General features: G+C 48.9%; 1 protein-coding gene and 1 pseudogene across 2 annotated transcripts in view; both read right to left on the bottom strand.

Annotated features, from left to right (window-relative positions):
• LOC125963843 (UDP-N-acetylglucosamine--peptide N-acetylglucosaminyltransferase 110 kDa subunit-like) overlaps positions 1 to 20043 on the bottom strand; it is a 303144-nt gene that overhangs the window by 232548 nt on the left and 50553 nt on the right. The window lies entirely within an intron of this gene.
• LOC125964146 (uncharacterized) lies at positions 6394 to 6499 on the bottom strand (annotated as a pseudogene).

Here is a 20043-nt window from a genome sequence, read left to right on the forward strand (position 1 = left end):
ACACTGCTTTCATCGGACCAGGAGAATACTGATGTCATACCAGCAGCAGATATTACAGGACAGCAGAAATTACAGGCTAAACACTTCTGAATGTCGATGTCAAAATCCAAAAGCAAATATTAGCAGTCTAAATCTAGAGGTTTTCAGAAAGGAAGGAAACTGGGATTTCGTGGCGGTATTTCCAGTGGTTGATGTGAACAGGATAACTGGGTGTTTGGGCGCTGCCTGGGAACGTGGAGAGAAGGGACAATGCCATCGGGTTAGTGGAATGAACATTTGGTGACAGAGATTAGGAGGGCCTGGGTCATCCTCAGAGACAGTCCTGGGATGGGGTCTCTAGGCTGTGGCTATGGAGGGGTCCCTCTAGAAGGGCATGGGCCTCTCTCCTGTGCCACTGCAGGGTCTAGGGATGGATGAGGAGTTTGTAGGGGCTGGTTTTTGATGAGGAAGGATGAGCAGGGAAGGTGCGCCCTCAGAGCCAGTGCAGCCACGGCCCCTCCCCAGCCAGGCCGTAGCCCAGGCTACTCAGACACTTGCTCACATCAATAGTCAGGCGACAGTGGGGCACGCCAGCTTCACCCACTAAACCACCAAGCACAGCCCAGCAGGCCACTGTCCTCATTAATCAGCACTACCTGTGCATCCAGGGCTGGTTGTTGAAGACCAAGCTAATTTGTTAGAGACGTGCCATGTGGGCAACTGGCTTGGAGAGACCAGGGCTCTGAGCCACGTGGAGACAAGCCGACCACTGGTCAGACCACCAGGAGGCTCACCCAGTGTGTGAAGACGCTGAGGGAGGAGGGACGTAGATGTGACCCCCCGATCCTTCAAGGGACCTTCTTTCAGGGATATTTAAGAGCTGTGGGGTCAGGGATCAACATGTAAGGGAGGCAGCGGGTCAGGCATGGGCCCTCCTGTTGGCTCAGACCCCTCCTGTCCTTGGAGCAACCATGGGGCAGGCAGGAGGATTGGGGGCATGGAGGGAGGGGAGCCCTGGGCTCAGGGGTCCAGAGCACCATCTAGAGGATTCAGGGGTTCAGGGATTTCTGTCCCAGGGAACCAACTACATTCCTGTCCCACATCCATCTGTCATCAGCTTTGCGACTCCGGGAAAGTCACTTAAAATCTCAACATTTTAGTGCCATGTACCATAAAATATGGTTCACAGCACCTGCCATGAGTTCCCCACGGGGCTGATGTGGGGATCACAGGAGATGATGACAGATATTCTTCACAAGCTCTAAAGCATCACACCCATAACCTTCCCCACTCCCCTGCCCTGTGGCATCCAGGTCCCCTCTCTGGAGGCAGCACTACCACATTTCTTGCTTATTCTTCCAGACATTTAATATTTGAACACTTAGGTAGCACTTATGAAGTAACCATCATTTTTCATCAGGGTCTACCTGATTTGCTGTATTAAGCTTCATCATGTAATACTAATAAGTGGGCCCTATTAACATTTCCGTTATCACAGAACAAGGAACTGAGGACAGAGGGTCTGCATAACTTTCCCAGGTTCATGTGGCTTCTGGTATGATTTGAATCCAGACCATCAGGCACCAGCCCCCACTCTGTCGGTCACTGTGCTGTGCTCCCTTTCTGTATTATCTCACTAAATAAAGTCATGTCCCCGTGCAGTCAGCCTGCTGGCTATTTTAAGTGCACACCACATTGCAACACCCTCTTCTCAGCCCAGCTTCGATCCACTTGACTCCCCTAGACTCCCCTAGGAGGCTGGTGAACAAAGAGAACAGACGTGTGACCTGGGAATGAATTGACACCTCTGCATGGTCTTCTCCCAGCAACATATCAATGGTTCTCTCAGTTTTTGTTGTGTTTTCCTGGATCATGACTCGGGTACCAAGCAGAAAAGGAAGATTATAAAGGAGTCAAACACAGGATGCACAAGAATATCATCTGCGATCAAGATAATCTGCTGGCCATCCGCAGCGGTGGTTCAGGCACATCAGAATCAGCATCTGGCCAAACAACAGGGTAGGGACAAAAATAGCACCCCCACTAACCACTCCATTGAAGGTACTGTGGAAATAATACCAGCAAGTAGATTCAGGAGCAACGGCTGTAGTTTGTACAGCAGAGCCTGGATCTGGCTGAGGGAGGATTGGGCAGGGAAGGTGCCCACTCAGAGCCCGTGCAGCCACTGCCTGCTCTTAGCCAGGCCTTAGTCCAAGCTGCTCAGATGATTGGTCAGTTTCTAGTCAGTGAGACCCTGGGGGCCTGTAAACCTCATCTGTTAAGCCACCAAAACACCAGCCCAGTAGACCCTGTTCCCAGCTAATGAATATTAACTGCTCATCATCCAGGTTTGATCAGTTGAAGATGATGCTAATTCTCTGTGCAACTGTCATGTGGGCAGTTGGTTTGGAATGTCCTGGGTTTTGAGTCAGTTAGGGAGTCAAGTAGACTACTGGTCATTCAGGGTGGTCACCTGACCACCAGGAAGTCTCACTGCAAATCAGCTGCTAGAATCAAGTGCTGAGGGGGAAGGGAGGGAAGATGCACACATATTTGGATACCCCGGTCCATCAGGGGGTCTGCATTTGGGGGAAAGACATTGTATTTGGGGTCAGGGATTGAAACGTAGAGCCAGGAGGTGGGTCCAGATTTGAGCCATTCTCTTGGGCCAGGCACCTCCTCCGAGTACCAGCTGTCTCCCTGCAGCATCCTTGGGGCAGGAGGATGTGGGAAAGGGAGTGAGGAGAGCTCTTGGTTTGTGTATCCAGGGCATGATCTCATGTCCATGTGTTCAGGAATCTCTATCCCTCCCCTGCCTCAGACCCATCACTCATCAGTGTTGTGACTCTGGGCAAGTTACTCAATCTGTCTAAATTTCAGTGCCCTGAACCATAAAATATGGGTCACAGCCCCTACTCTGCCCACCCCACAGTGCATCACAAGAAATAATATTCTTGCCATGAGCTCTAAAACTTCTTACTCATGTCATCAATGTGAAAAAGTAGGCTCTATCCTCCTGTTTGTAGCCTCCTAGGTGCCCTTTCTGGAGACGACCTACTTATTCTTCCAGGCATTTAATACTTGAACATTTATGTAGGTAGCACTTATGAAGTACCCATCATTTTTCTTCAGGCTTTGTATTTACTAATTTTTAGCCTCAGGACATAATACGAATAAGCAGGTCCTACTAATATTTCCATATCCCTGGCCAGGGAACTGAGAAACAGAAGGGCTAAGTAACTAACCTTCCCAGGTACACGTGGTGTTCAAATAGGATTTGATTTCAGGCCATCAGGCACCAGCACCCATACTCTCCCTCATTGTGTTGTGCTGACTTTGTACTTGTCTCATGTAAATAAAGTTATTTTCCCCATGTGATCATCCTGTTGGGTATTTTAAGTGCACGCTCAAATGCAAGGTCCATCTTCATAAGCCCTACTTTGCTTCAGGGGACTCCCCGGGCAGCTAGTAATAAGGAGCTCTGAAGTTTGACCTGTGAATAAGTTAAGACTTTTGCCAGGAAGATGTCAACACCTCTCACTATTGTGAATGTATTTCCTAGGAACTTGTTTCAGGAATATGAAGAGAAAAAGACAAGGATTCAAACCAAGGATACATATGGGGATTGATCCTCCGTGAAGAAAATATACTGGCTGGCCCTCACCGTCATTCAACAGCTCAAAATGAACATCTAGTCCCAAAGGGTTGAGCCTCAACTATCATCCCATACAAGCCACTCCATTGAAGTCACTGTGGGAATTCCATAATGAAACTGATCAAGAGTAATGACTATAAAAATGTTGTCATATTATCTTTTGATTGAGATATAATTCATATTCCATCAATTCATATATATATATATATATATATATATATATATTTTTTTTTTTTTTGGCAGTATGCGGGCCTTTCACTGCTGTGGCCTTTCCCGTTGCGGAGCACAGGCTCCGGACGCGCAGGCTCAGTGGCCATGGCCCACGGGCCCAGCCGCTTACGCGACATGTGGGATCTTCCTGGACCGGGGCACGAACCCGCGTCCCCTGCACCGGCAGGCGGACTCTCAACCACTGCGCCACCAGGGAAGCCCCACATTTTTTTTTAACTGTGTGATTCGGCTGCTTTTAGTGTACTCAGGTTTTGCAATGAACATCTCTAATTCCAGTACATTTTCATCATCCCCAAGAGAAACCTCATACCTAGTATCAGTCATTCTCATTCTGTCCTCCCCTTTCACCCCAGCCCTGGGTCTTTCTGTCTCTATTGATTTTCCTATGCTGGACATTTCATATGAATAGAACCACACAATGTGCGTAAGCAAAATGTATTCAAGGTGCATCCAGGTTGTAGCATGTATCTGTCCTTCACCCTTTTAATAGCTGAATAATATTCATTGTATGGATATAACACATTTAATTTTTCCATTCCTCAGTTGGCGAATAGTTGGGTTGTTTCCACTTTTTGGCTATTATGAATAATGATACGACAATGTAACACTCATGTACAAGTTTTTGTGTGAACATATGTTTTTTATTTCTCCTGGACATATACCTGGGAGTGGAGTTCCTGGGCCATACTGTATCTCTGTGTTGAACTTTTTGAGGAATGGCCAAACTATTTTCTTTTTCATATTTGCACCAGCGATGCTTGAAAGTGCCAATTTCCCCACATCATTGCCAACCCTTGTTTTTAAAAAAATTATATGGCACAATAGTGGGTATGAAGTGGTATCTCACTGTGGTTTCAGTTTGCATAATTTTGACTAATAATTTTGGACATGTTTTCATGTGCTTATTGGCAATTTGTGTCTCTTCCTTGGAGCAGTATCTATGCAGATTCTTTTTCTCATTTTTAAAATTTGGTTATTTGACATTTTATTGTTGAGTTGCCAGTGTTCTTTACATATTCTGAATACTAGGCTTTATCAGATATATGACTTGCAAACATTTTCCTTCATTCTGTAGGTTGTATTATGTCTTTCTTGATGGTGTTCTTTGAAACACAAAGGATTTTAATTTTGATAAAGTCCAATTTCTTTTTCCTTTTGTTGCCTGTGCTTTTGCTATCATATTTAAGGGTTCATTGCCAAATCCAAGACTATGAAGATTTGTCTCTTTTTTTCTTCAGAACTTTGTATAGTTTAGCTCTTATATGTAACTCTTTGATCCATTTTAAATTCAAAGTCTATTTTGTCTGATATTGGTATAGACACTCCTGCTCTCTTTTGGTTACTATTTGAGTTTTCTCACTGAGGTTGGAATTCCTTTTCCTATCCTTTAACTTTCAACCTGCTTGAGTCTTTTGATCTCAAGTAAGTCCCTTGTAGACAGCATATAGTTGGGTCATATGTTTTTACCTATTCCGCCAATCTCTGTATTTTGATTGGAGAGTTTAATCCATTTACATTTAAAGTAATTGCTGACAAAAAAAGACTTATTTCTGCTATTGTGCTGTTTCTTTTCCATCTGCCCAAAGCTTTTTTGCCCCTCATTTCCTGCATTCCTATCTTTCGTTGTGTGTGTTTAGCTGATTTCTTACAATAAAATATTTAAATTACTTTCTCACTTCCTTTTGGGACTATTCTATAGCTATTTTCTTTGTGTTTACCATGGGGATTACCTTTAACATCCTAAAATTAAAACACTCTAATTTGAACTTATACCAGGTTAAACTCAACAACATCCAAGTTCTTGAAGCTAAAAGAGCATCCTACTATCTCAATGCAAAAGACCTTCTCCCAGACACACTGCAGTTTCTGCCTGGCTGGGACATTGCCCCAGAGTGGGGTTAAGTTTAAGGAGTCGAAGGAGGCATACATTTCCATCCTTTGGATCACTGCTCACCAAAAAATACATAATGCCAGGCACATATGTAATTTTGAATTTTCTACTGAACACACCAGGAAAATGAAAATGGTGAAGTCAATGTAAATAATAGATTTTTAATTCAGTATCTGCAAAGTGTTAGAATGTTTACATGTGGCACGAGAAATGTGGTCATATTACGAGGGCTTGAGAGCCGCATGGGGCAAGATAGAGGACAAACAGCATGCACTTGAAACTCTAAGAAGTGAACGCTAACAGGCAGATGGGGCCTGGAAGTCCAAAATTGAATAACAGCCCATAACAGGGTGATTATGGTGGGTTTTTTTTCCTGCCTCTGTCTCCCAGCTTACGCAAGGCACGCAAAGTCCAGCAACAGCTGAAAGTTAAAACCATGGGATCAACCTTTTATTTCTAGCCGGACAAGTGAGAAAGTGGGGGGCTTGGATGTTGAGGAGTGAGGGGGTCATCCCCATTGGTCTTTTTCTCCCCAGTTACCACATCTCCCCTGCAACCTCAGTGATGGCAGAGGCCTTCACTGAGAAATGGCCTGTGTCTCTGGACAAAGGAACAGGTTAAGAGGCTCCTATTGTCTGAAGAGTGTGGGGGCATGCCCGTTATTTTCCTTTCTTTTCTCTTGCTATTTAAATTGACAAGAACAGATACTACACTTGATCTTAGCCGAAAGGCTGAGATGAAATAGACAAAATAAACTTTAAGCTAAAATTACTGTCAAGTATAAATTTTACTAATATAGTAATTCCAAAGGACCAAAGAGCAGGGCAGTGGCTTTATTGAGAACCCAGGATTTCCGAGTGTCCACCATGCTCAGTCACTTTTAAATCATCAGCACAGCCCTATAATTCAGAGATTTAGGTGAAGTGACTTGCCCAGGGCCACACAGCTAAGTGAGAGTCTTCTGGGACCAACAGTAACTTTTGCAAAGGCATCTATTGCTATACTTAATCACTGCCACCATCTGACACTCACATTCTTTCTTTTTATACTATTCTGTTTCCTTGGGTCAAAGAATCCGACCCCTGAATTAAGGTTAAATAGCAATTAGTGGCAGATCAAAAGCCAAAATCGCTTCAAGATATTCTTTTAATTCCCCCAAGTAATGCCTTTAGTCACAAAAATATAGAACAATATAGAAAATTACAAGTGACCTTAGTGTTCACAGCAAGCACTAATACATTTTAATGTACCATGATCATATTAAAACAGAAATAACTATGAAACATTTTCTGTGGAGAAGCAGCCCCTGCGGCAGGCAGCAGAAAGGGACAGGAAGGCTGCATGGCGTCCAGGCCCCCAGTGGCCTAGGTCTCACCCCGCAGCGCACTGTTGATGCGCCAGAACGCTGCTTCCTTCTCGGAGTCTAGGTCTTCAGCGGCGACAGGGAAACCCAGCTCAGGGCCTGGGGGCAGCCTCAGAGGCTCCCCTTGCCGGTGCGGCAGCAGAGGAATCCTGCGTTTTCGGGGCCTGGGACTGTCAGGTGTGCGGGAGCCGTTCCTCCAGGGCCCTTTCTGCCCTCTTGTTGCCTCTGCATTTTTGTCAGGCTGGCTTTTCCTCTGGGAAACCACCGGAGCTGCAGAGGGCGACGGAGGGCCCTCCTTGTCCCCTTTCTTTGCAGACTTCTGGGGCAGCCGTTGCGGTATGGCGGGACCCCTCCTTCTCTTCACTGGCGGGAAACCTCGGGTGGAGCTATATGAGCTCGTGATGGCGTTTCTTTGGGGGCAGGAGCTCATACAAGTGGTCTACAGTTTCCTGGTGGATCTGTCTTCTGCCCTCTTGGCGTGGAGGTCTCTCTGCAGATGTCCAGGCCTGGGCACGAAGAAAGAGCCCCCCAGGGGCCTAAATGCAGATCGTGCGCCCCCGGTGTCATCGGGGCCGCTTCTCTGGTCTTCGTTCTTCCCTGTGACTGTGGGGACTTCCTCCTGCTTGGCCATCCCTTGCCCGCTCTCTCCCAGGGCCCTCAACACCGTCTTCTCTGTGCTGTATTTCGGGACACAGCTGGGTGTCGTGGCCGGCACTGGCTGACCCCGCGCCACACTGAGAGTGACTGTGTCCACTGCGGACACTGAGCTGCGGGACGTCGTGGAGGTGCGAGCACCCATCACTGCCTTCTTCCGATGGCCTCCCCTGAAGATGGAGATAAGGATCCCCATAAGGAGTGCAGCGTCTGCGGGACGGTAGAATGGGGTCTCAGAGACTCTATGGCAAAGCGCAGATGGCAGAGTCACTGGACACTTGTGGGCCGGCCTGCGAGTGGATAGCCGGCCATAGACAGCTGGGTGACCCGGGCCGGACATGGGAAGTCGGTGGGCGCGGGGAGCGGGCTGGGGGCAGCCGAAACCTCCTGGCAGGTGCTGGTCCCCCAGTGCCTGGGGCGGGGGTGAGGGGCAGGGCCTACCTAAGTAACTGCCCCTAGAGAACTTGGGTGAGGTCAGTCCTTGGATAGAGAGCTGGGCTCCGAGCACTCTCCTTCAGCTGCCAACTCGGCCAAAAGTGGAGTGCGCTCTCTTTGGCCTGTTGCTGGGATGCAGCTCTGGAACCTGTGAGCGAACAATGGGCGTGCGTTGGCGGGGCGCAAAAGTTTAGGGAGGGGTGGCGCATGCGCAGAGTACACGTCAGGCCCTGGGGCGCACAGGTGAGGATGCGCGCCCCTGGACCGTCTAGCGCTTCTGAATCTCCCCGGGGGTCTGAGGGCTGGAGGTGTTTGCCTTGAGGGTGATGAGCTTCTTGGCAGGGCAGCTGCCCCTTCTCCCCCGGCCGGCTCTAACTGTACAGGATGGGTCCCCGGCCACCAGAGCAGGAAAGCTGGAGAGCAGGGTACCTGGCTCAGCAGCCGCCGCCCGAGGTGGCAGATTTGGCATCAGCGCCTGTGCGTCCGCCTGCCCTCCCACCTGGTAACATTGGAGGAGAGAGCCGCTAAGAACAGAAGTGCAAAACAAAAACAAAAACAAAAAACCCCAGAAGTGCCCAAGCCAACCAGATCCTGCTGGGGTGACAACTGAAGGGGCAGGCAGGGCGGGCTGGGAGGGACATATATACCAGGTCCAAACCCAGAAAGATCTGAAATGCACGAGTCAGAATGAAAGTCCAGAATCATCCTTGGGCTTTGGGCTGAGCTGGAAGTATAGCCAAACTCTTCAAGGTCTCCAGCTCCACCTGCAGTTTCTGCCTGGCTGGGACATTGCCCCAGAGTGGGGTTAAGTTTAAGGAGTCTTAGTTCCCCTACCAGGGACTGAACCCGGGGCCCCAGCAGTGAAAGTGCTGAGTCCTAACCACTGGACCGCCAGGGAATTCCCTGTGTATGTATGAAAAAAGGATACCACAGTCTCAGAGGGTGGCGTTGACGTCATATAAAGGTGACACATATGACAGCTATAACAAAGAGTGGAAGGTAAAAGAATCTATATGGATGTAAGCCTTCTGAATTTTATTTAATTGGTAAAATATTAACTCTAGACTGTGAAACAATACGTATACATAGTGTTATTCCAAGAACAATTAAAAAATGACAAACTCAAGAAAATTGGATAACCTCAATAGTCCTATATTTAGGAATTGTGGACAAGATAGCTAAAACATTCACATACGTGTTTTGTGAAAAGTTTTTCTCTTGGTTAATTGCCTAGGAGTGGGTTTTTGGGTCATATGGTAAGTATGGCCCTCTCAGCCAGCCCTGGCCACCACTTCAGGTGTCACCCCAGCAGGATCTGGATGGTGTGGGCACTTCCGTTCTTAGCGACTCCCCTCCAGTGCCGCCAGGGGAAAGGGCAGGAGGACGCAGAGGCGCTGCTGCCAAAGCTGCCGCCTCTTGGAGCTGCACAGCCAGCGACCTTGCTCCACTTTGCTGGGCGGGGATCCCGTCCAGTACAGTTAGTTACCCCGACAGCACCGGGGCGCGGCCAGGGGAGAAGGGCCAGCTGTCCTGCCAAGAAGCTCATCACCCTCAAGGCAAACACCTCCAGCCCTCAGACCCCCGGGAGATTCAGAAGCGCTAGACGGTCCAGGGGCGCGCATCCTCACCTGTGCGCCCCAGGGCCTGACGTGTACTCTGCGCATGCGCCACCCCTCCCTAAACTTTTGCGCCCCGCCAACGCACGCCCATTGTTCGCTCACAGGTTTCAGAGTATAAAAAGGCAACAGGCCAAAGAGAGCGCACTCCGCTTTTGGCCGAGTTGGCAGCTGAAGGAGAGTGCTCGGAGCCCAGCTCTCTATCCAAGGACCGACCTCACCCAAGTTCTCTAGGAGCAGTTACTTAGGTAGGCCCTGCCCCTCACCCTCGTCCCGGGCACTGGGGGACCAGCACCTGCCAGGAGGGCTCGGCTGCCCCCAGCCCGCTCCCCGCGCCCACCGACTTCCCGTGGCCGGCCCGGGTCACGCAGCTGTCTATGGCCGGCTATCCACTCGCAGGCCGGCCCACAAGTGTCCAGTGACTCTGCCATCTGCGCTTTGCCACAGAGTCTCTGAGACCCCATTCTACCGTCCCGCAGACGCTGCACTCCTTATGGGGATCCTTATCTCCATCTTCAGGGGAGGCCATCGGAAGAAGGCAGTGATGGGTGCTCGCACCTCCACGACGTCCCGCAGCTCAGTGTCCGCAGTGGACACAGTCACTCTCAGTGTGGCGCGGGGTCAGCCAGTGCCGGCCACGACACCCAGCTGTGTCCCGAAATACAGCACAGAGAAGACGGTGTTGAGGGCCCTGGGAGAGAGCGGGCAAGGGATGGCCAAGCAGGAGGAAGTCCCTACAGTCACAGGGAAGAACGATGACCAGAGAAGCGGCCCCAATGACACCGGAGGCGTACGATCTGCATTTAGGCCCCTGGGGGGCTCTTTCTTCGTGCCCAGGCCTGGACCTCTGCAGAGAGACCTCCACGCCAAGCGGGCAGAGGACAGATCCGCCAGGAAACTGCAGACCTCTTGTATGAGCTCCTGCCCCCAAAGAAACGCCATCACGAGCTCATATAGCTCCACCCGAGGTTTCCTGCCAGTGAAGAGAAGGAGGGATCCCGCCATACCGCAAGGGCTGCCCCAGAAGTCTGCAAAGACAGGGCGCGAGGAGGGTCCTCCATCGCCCTCTGCAGCTCCGGTGGTTTACCAGAGAAAAAGCCAGCCTGACAAAAATGCAGAGGCAACAAGAGGGCAGAAAGGGCCCTGGAGGAACGGCTCCCGCACACCTGACAGTCCCAGGCCCCGAAAACGCAGAATTCTTCTGCTGCTGCTCAGGGTAGGGAAGCCTCTGTGGCCCCAGACCTCTTGTATGAGCTCCTGCCCCCAAAGAAACGCCATCAGGAGCTCATATATCTCCACCCGAGGTTTCCTGCCAGTGAAGAGAAGGAGGGATCCCGCCATACCGCAAGGGGTGCCCCAGAAGTCTGCAAAGACAGGGCGCGAGGAGGGCCCTCCATCGCCCTCTGCAGCTCCGGTGGTTTACCAGAGGAAAAGCCAGCCTGACAAAAATGCTGAGGCAGCAAGAGGGCAGAAACGGCCCTGGAGGAACGGCTCCCGCACATCTGACAGTCCCAGGCCCCGAAAACGCAGGTTTCCTCTGCTGCCCCACAGGCGAGGGGAGCCTCTGATGCTGCCTCCAGCCCCTGAGCCGGGTTTCCGGGTCACTGCCGAAGACCTAGACTCGGAGAAGGAAGCAGCGTTCCGGCGCATCAACAGAGCGCTGCGGGGTGAGACCTATGCCATCGGGGACCTCGGCAGCTCTCCCCAGCGTAGGAAACGGAAAGCTCCAGCCTTTGCCTCTGCTCCAGACCCCCAGCTTCGAGCGGCCCCGCACAAGCATCTTCTGGGAGTGGTTCATCCAGAAATTCCACCGTGGGCACCCATGCCAGCACACAGCTGGGTTTTGGGAGCAGAGCGGCTGCCCTAGATGATCTGAGCTGCATGTTTGCAGCTCTCAGCGTGACATCAAGAAAGAGGGGGCCCCCGAGCACCACACACAGCAATGGGGGCAGCGTGGGCCTGAACTCCTGGGACCCTCCTCACCAGAGCCACCCCATGGTGACCACGGGACCCAGCACTAAGAAGAAGCCTGGGTATGGAGGCACTACTGCCCCCATTTTAACTCACATCCCTGGGGGCCCTGACTGGCAGCAGCGAGGAACCACCGCCTGTGGCAGCTCTCCCCAGCAGAGGAAACGGAAAGCCCCAGCCTTTGCCTCTGCTCCAGGCCCCCCAGCTTCGGGCGGCCCCGCACAAGCATCTTCTGGGTGTTCATCATCCAGAAATTCCACCGTGGGCACCCATGCCAGCACACAGCTGCGTTTTGGGAGCAGAGCGGCTGCCCTAGATGATCTGAGCTGCATGTTTGCAGCTCTCAGCGTGACATCAAGAAAGAGGGGGCCCCCGAGCACCACACACAGCAATGGGGGCAGCGTGGGCCTGAACTCCTGGAACCCTCCTCACCAGAGCCACCCCATGGTGACCACGGGACCCAGCACTAAGAAGAAGCCTGGGTTTGGAGGCACTACTGCCCCCATTTTAACTCACATCCCTGGGGGCCCTGACTGGCAGCAGCGAGGAACCACCGCCTGTGGCAGCTCTCCCCAGCAGAGGAAACGGAAAGCCCCAGCCTTTGCCTCTGCTCCAGGCCCCCCAGCTTCGGGCAGCCCCGCACAAGCATCTTCTGGGTGTTCATCATCCAGAAATTCCACCGTGGGCACCCATGCCAGCACACAGCTGCGTTTTGGGAGCAGAGCAGCTGCCCTAGATGATCTGAGCTGCATGTTTGCAGCTCTCAGCGTGACATCAAGAAAGGGGGGGCCCCCGAGCACCACACACAGCAATGGGGGCAGCATGGGCCTGAACTCCTGGGACCCTCCTCACCAGAGCCACCCCATGGTGACCACGGGACCCAGCACTAAGAAGAAGCCTGGGTTTGGAGGCACTACTGCCCCCATTTTAACTCACATCCCTGGGGGCGCACCCAGGCAGGGCCCCCCTACTTCCAGCGGAGGGCGCAGCCCATGCCCAGCCAAGGCTGACTTTAGGGGTGTGTCGGTTCCGGCCTCTACTCCTATCAGCCTCAGCTCCGCAGTGGGCACAGCAAGGTGCAGCCTTGCTCTTAGGGCCCCCTCATCACCTGCCCAGGGCGTGGCTGGACAAAACACCACTGGGCCATCGACCAAGTCATTCTCCTCCAGGTCTCGATTCATTACCTTGGGGTTTAAGAGGAGGAAGTTGGCCTGAGCCAATAACTTTGGGGCGAGGCCATCAGTGTCCACCTCCTCCCAGGCTGGGCCTCGTGTGGACCCTGTTTCGATGTGAAACTTATAATAAAGCTTTGTCCTTGTTCTTTTGCATAATCCTCACGTGTCTGTGATCTGTAGATCAAGTGTGGAAAAGCACTGGCTTGTATGAGTGGTAACATGGAAAGCCAGACCTGTTTACAGTTTCCTGTGACCCTGCTCATGGGTTGTGAAGAGTAGCACAACAAGATGGCTACAAGGGCCCTATATTAAAAGTGTGTTTTGAGTTTAAACGATGCAGCCCGGAATAAAATGGGCCCAGAGGGAGGGGTAAACAGGGAGGGTCATCCTTGTCTGTTGTAATTGCTACTTCCCACCCACCTCTCTGGCCTGGAGGGGGCTGGGTCATCCCGAGCACACACCAGCCGCCCATACTCTACACGTTTAGTATTTTCTAATGTAGCAGTTTCTTTGACTTTTTTTGTTTTACTTTAATAGGTCTTAGGCAAATCATTTACATGCACGTCTCACTCGGAGAGTCCATACAACCTAAAGCAATCTACAGCTCCAGTGCAATCCCTATCAAAATTCCCATGACATTTTTTACATAAATAGGAAAAACAATCCTAAAATTCGTATGGAACTGCAATAGACTTCAAAAGCCACAGCAATCCTGAGAAAGAAGAACAAAGCTGGAGGCAACACTTTTCCTGATTTCAAATTATACTACAAAGCTAGAGTAATCAAAATAGTATGGTACTGGCATGAAAACAGACACATACACCAATGCAACAGAATCAAGAGCCGAGAAATAAATCCACACACATACAGGCAACTAATTGACAGGGATCCAAGAATACTCAACAGGGAAAAGATAGTCTCTTCAGTAAATGGTGTTGGCAAAACTGGATACCCACATGCAAAACAAAGAAAGTGGACCCCTATCTTACACCATTTGTAAAAATTAACTTGAAATGGATTAAAAACTTAAATGTAAGACCTGAAACTGTAAAACTCCTAGAAGAGAACATAAAGAGAAAGCTCCTTAACATTGGTCTTGGTGATGATTTTTTGGGTATGGCAACAAAACCACAAGCAACAAAAACAAAAAGCAACCAATGGGACTACATCAAACTAAAAAGCTCCTGGAGAGCAAAAGAAACAATCAACAAAATGAAAAGGCAACCTAGGAATGGGAAAAAATATTTGCAAACCACATGTATGATAAGAGGTTAATATCCAAAATCTATAAGGAATTCAAACAACTCCATAGCAACAAACAAACAAACAAACAAAAACAAATAATCTGATTCTAAAATAGGCAAAGCAGGGGACTTCCCTGGTGGTCCAGTGGTTAAGACTCCACACTTCCACTGCAGGGGGCAGGGGTTTGATCCCTGGTCAGGGAATTAAGGCCTGCATGTCATGCAGTGTGTGTAAAAAAATAAAATAAAATAGGCAAAGCAAGACTAGGAAACAACTAAGTGTCCAACAGGTGAATGGATAAAGAAAATGTGACATATAGATATAGATAGATAGATAGATAGATAGATAGATAGATAGATAGAGATAGATAGATAGATAGATAGATAGATATAGATAGATAGGTAGATAATGGAATTTTATTCAGCCACATGAAAAGAAGGAAATCTGCCATTTGTGACAACACAGATAGACCTTGAGGGCATTATGCTAAGTGCATTAAGTCAGAGGGTGAAACATAAATACTGTATGAGATCACTTATATGTGGAATCTTTAAAAAAAAAAAGAAACAACTCACAGATACATAGAATAGACTGGTTGCCAGAGGTGGGAGGTGGGTGAAATAGCTGAAATGGTCCAAAGGTACAAACTTCAAGTTATAAGATAAATAAGTCCTGGGGATGTCATGTATAGTGTAGTGACTATAGCTAACAATATTGTTGTGTATTTGAAAGTTGCTAAGAGAGTAGATCTTAAAAGCTCTCATCACAAGAAAAAAATAATTTGTTACTGTGAGTGGTGATGTATGAAAAGCCATGGAAGAAGCTTAAATGCATATTGCTAGTTGAAAGAAACCGGTCTGAAAAGACTACACACTGGATGATTCCAACCATATGACATTCTGGGAAAGGCAAAACTATGAAAACAAGAGGACATGTGGCCCCAGTGGACACCACTGTCTCTCCTTTCAGGAGCCTCCAGGTGCTGGAGACCTTCCCTCCTGAGATCCAGGTCTTCATGAAGGGCTCCAGTGGCCAGGGCAAGCCTTATGCCATTGACCCTGATGACTCCATCCACGACTTGAAAGAGAAGGTTGAAGAGGCTGGAGGACCTTACATGGAGGGTCCCGGGGCCAGAAACTGTGGAATCAATAGCTTCTCAGACTGCACATCAAGGATTGTGACACCATCATGCTCGTTAAGAGAGGCCCCACATCCCCACGAGTGCCAAGATCAGGCTGTTCATTTTGCAGACTTCTATGGTCATGTCCCCCTAGCTCACCCCTTTCTACCCAGACCACTGTGCTCTTTCTGAAGCATAAATAGAAACAGAATCCTCCCCTGCTTAAAATTCTCCAATGGCTCCTATTACCTACAGAATCAAGTTCAAGTTCCTTTGCTTGGCATTCAGGGTTCTTGACCATTTAGCTCTTGCTGACCTCTCAGTCTCTCCTCGTCACTCTCAAAACATACCAGACGTGGCCAAACACTTGCAATTCCAGAACACTGAATGCTGGCTCACAACTCCATGACTTTGAGTTAACTTTCCTTCTCCCCCATGTTGTCACCATTCAAAGTTCAAACCTCTAAGTTATTGATTCTCAAAAGTACGGACCCCAGACCAGCAGAATCAACATCATCTGGGAACCTCTTTGAAATAAAAATTCTCAGCAGCTAGCCCAGAATTACCTGAGTTAGGTTCTCTGGAAGTGGGACTCAGCAATCTGTGTCTTAACAAGCCTTCCAAGTAATTCTGAGCAAATATGGAAGTTCCAGGGAGTTAACACCCCAGGGGGTAAGCCTTGGCCCATTGAAAGACAGGAACCAGCGAGTGCAGTGAGTGCATACTCCCCTCCTCCACCTCTCAGGTGGATAATTTTGAGGCACGTTCTGCATTGCTCCTTAGAGGGTCCCCAGTGGGATCAAAGCTCAGCTGCCCACAGTAGTGATCAATTTCATGATATTTCTTGGACTGTTTTCTCCTCCTTCTCAATCCCCCACACCTGTCCCTTGGGATCATTTCCCAAAACAAGTCTCATGCAAATCCTTGTCTCAGGCTCTGCATTTGGAGGAACACAAGCTAAGAGAAAACCCACCTTTATGCATCTTCCTCCTTCCTAAAACCCAGCCCACACCCTTCCTAACCACTAGCTCTTCCCCCACCGCCATAGAAATGTGCCCAACTGCATGGCATTTCTACAAACCATAAAACCAATACACAATGGACTGCATGTTCCCCCTTTTTTTTTTTTTGTGGTACACGGGCCTGTCACTGTTGTGGCCTCTCCTGTTGCAAAGCACAGGCTCCGGACTCACAGTCTCAGCAGCCATGGCTCATGGGCCTAGCTGCTCCGCGGTGTGTGGGATCTTCCCGGACTGGGGCACGAACCCATGTCCCCTGCATCGGCAGGAGGACTCCCAACCACTGCGCCACCAGGGAAGCCCCATGTTCCCTTTTTAAATCGTTTTTTTTTTCTTTTTTGGCCACACTGCGAGGCCTGCAGGTTCCTAAATACCAGACCAGGGGTTGAACCCTGGTCCTTGGCAGTGAAAGCCCAGAGTCCCAACCTCTGGACTGCCAGGGAATTCCCCCTTTTGAAATCTTGAAAGCTGCTGAACTCCCAGATATCTCATGAAAATGAATAATGAAATGAATCAAAACTAATATGTAAGGTCTATTGAGCAAAGTGGTGGCTACCAGTGGGGAGAAGGAAGTGGGGAGAGGCAAAATAGGAGGACGGGATTAAGAGGTACAAACTACTGTGTATAAAATAGATAAGCTACAAGGACATATTGTACAGCACAGGGAATAGAGCCAATATATTATAATAACTTCAGTTTTTCAAAGGTTTATTATTTACTTATTTATTTAATTTATTTTTGGCTGCATTGGGTCTTAGTTGCGAGACGCAGGATCTTCATTGAGGCGTGCGGGATCTTTCATTGCAGCACGTGGGCTCTTCGTTGTGGTGTGGAGGTTTCTCTCTAGTTGTGGCCTGCATGTTCCAGGGCACATGGGCTCAGTAGTTGTGGCGCGCGGGCTTAGTTGCCCTGCCGCCTGTAGGATCTTAGTTCCCCGACCAGGGATCAGACCTGTGTCCCCTGAATTGGAAGGCAGATTCTTTACCACTGAATCACCAGGGAAGTGCCTATAATAACTTTAAATGGAGTATAACCTGTAAAAATATTGAATAACAATGTTGTACACCTGAAACTGATATAGTGTTGTAAATCAATTATGCTTCAAAAAAATGTTTTAAACTAAGATGTAAGGTCTGAATGGTTGAATAACTTTTGTTTGAATAACTTTTATACTGCCTTGAAGCTCATTATCTGTCATTATAAACATAGGACAAATGTTTGGAATCTCACTTTATTGTTGACTTTGGTTTGCGAAATTGCCACTGCTCTTTAAACAGTTATAATATAAGACTGTTTAAGGACCAGGCACTACCAAACTTTGAAAATATGGAGACTTTTAGAATTTATGTAATTAAAAATGTGATTCTTTCCGTTTGGGGTTAGCCAGTTGGAGAGTTTAAATTGAAACGTGTCATGATTGAGGGGTTTTTTTTTCGCCCCAAATGGTATTTAAGACAACAAACACCCTCCACCCCACCACTTCCTCCAGCTAACACCTGGTCTTTCTCCTCCCTTTCACGACAAAGTTCTTGAAAGTGTTATCTACACTCCTGGTCTCCATCCTCCTCACCCAACTTACTCTTCAACCCCGCACCTAAGATCTGGCTTCTGCTCCCAGCTCTCCCTTACATTTCACCCACAGTGATCACCAGTAGCCTCTGGGGTGCTTCTCAGACCTATATTCCTGAACTTATCGGAAGCATTAGGCAATGTGGACAACTATTTTAAGCTCTCTGGCTTAAACAGCTACCCTTGTAGACCTCCCCACTTCCCACTCCTCCTTGTATCTTCCTCCCTTTGTTAATAGTACCCTCCATCCATTACCCAGGTACCCAAGCCAGAGAGCTGATAGCCATCCTGTCTTTTCCCTCACCTCCTACCTGTAGTCACCAAGTCCTGTTCACCCTTCCCCCAAGGTAGACCTAGAATCCCATCCCTTCTCCAGCCAAGTCCGGGTCACCTTCCCTCTCACCTGGATCACTGTACAGTGTCCTGACACCTCTCCCTACATATCTACCCCTGCCCCCTGCAATCCATCCTCCCCACAGAAGCAGCCAGACCAATCTTTCCAGAATGGTCATTTCACCTCTGGTCGCTCCTCTGATTTGCCACTGCCCTCAGGACAAAGTCAGCACAGATTCACCTGATATGTGACCCAGTGGATCACTTTCTCTTTCCTAGAACAATGTTTCCACTTGGCTATCAAAACACACTCCGGATTTTTCTTCCACCTCCCTGGCTACTCCTTCGCATTCTTGTTTGCCGGATGCTTGCCTCTCCCCAATCACTTAATACTATTAAGTGTTTCAGGGCCCAGTCACTGGTCCTTTTCTTGCCTTGTTCTATACTCACTCCCTTGGTGAACCCATCCAGCCTCATGGCTTTAAATATATCTATGCTGGTCATTTGTATCTCAACCCCAGACTTCGTCCCTGAAATCCAGACTCAAATATGCAACTCCCTAGCCAACTCGCATCTCACTAGACACTCAAGTTTGCTTCCAAAGCCGAGCTCCCGACCTTCATGCCTACACTGTGCTCTGGCCCAGTCTTTCCCTTCTCAGTTAAGGACAATTCTATCCTTCCAGTGCTAAGGCCAAAAGCCTTAGAGAGGTCCTTGACTCTAATTTTTCTCTCACATCACACTCTATCCTTTAGCAAGACCTGTTTATACTCAAAATATAGCCAGTGAAATGATATGGGGTCTGGGATTCACTTCCGAATAATACAGGAGGGGAGATGTGGATGGAGATATCATTGAAACAAGATTGTCTGTAGGTTGGGACTTCCCTGGTGGTCCAGTGGTTAGGACTCTGTGCTTCTACTGCAGGGGGCATGGGTTCAATCCCTGGTTGGGGAACTAAGATCCCGCATGCCGGGTGGCCAATAAAAATTAAAATGGGCAGAAGACCTGAATAAACATTTAAAAAACTGTCTACAGGTTGATAATGGTTGAAGATGGGGGATGGTACGTGGAGGTTCATTGTATTATTCTACTTTTGTTCATGTTTGAAATTTTCCATAATAAGAAAATTGAATCATACCACTTCTCCCTACCTTTCACTGCTACCATTCTGATCCAAGGCGCCACATGTCTTGCCTGGACTGTTGTAGTAGCTTCTTAACTGAATTCCTGCTTCTGCTCTCACCTCCACTCCCCACTCTCTGCTTTTAATCCAATCTTCCCACGAACAGCCAGTGTGATACCGTTAAAATGAAAGTCCATCCATGTCCCTCTTCTGCTTGGAACTCCCCAGTGGCTCCCCATTTCAATCAGAGTAAAAGCCAAAGTCTTAGTAGTCTTCAAGATCCTACACAATTTGCCCCCTACCCTTGTACTCAAACCTCATCCCCTCCCACTCTCCCCCTTTGATCATTCCATTCCAGTCACACTGCTATTCCTCAATCCCACCAGGCATACTGCCGCCACAGGGCCTTTGCACTTGCTGTTCCTTCTCCCATTCTTCTTTAATTGTTTTTATTTATTTTATTTTTTTTAAATTTTTGGCTGAGCCGGGTCTCAGTCGCGGCACACGGGATCTTTCGTTGGGGCGTGTGGACTTCTTAGTTGCCGCATACAGACTCTTAGCTGCGGCATGCATGTGGAATTTAGTTCCCCGATCGGGGATCGAACCTGGGCCCCCTGCATTGGGAGAGTGGAGTCTTACCCACTGGACCACCAGGGAAGTC

The sequence above is a fragment of the Orcinus orca genome, chromosome 3, assembly GCF_937001465.1.
Source record: "Orcinus orca chromosome 3, mOrcOrc1.1, whole genome shotgun sequence".
In the NCBI taxonomy this organism is placed as follows: domain Eukaryota; kingdom Metazoa; phylum Chordata; class Mammalia; order Artiodactyla; family Delphinidae; genus Orcinus; species Orcinus orca.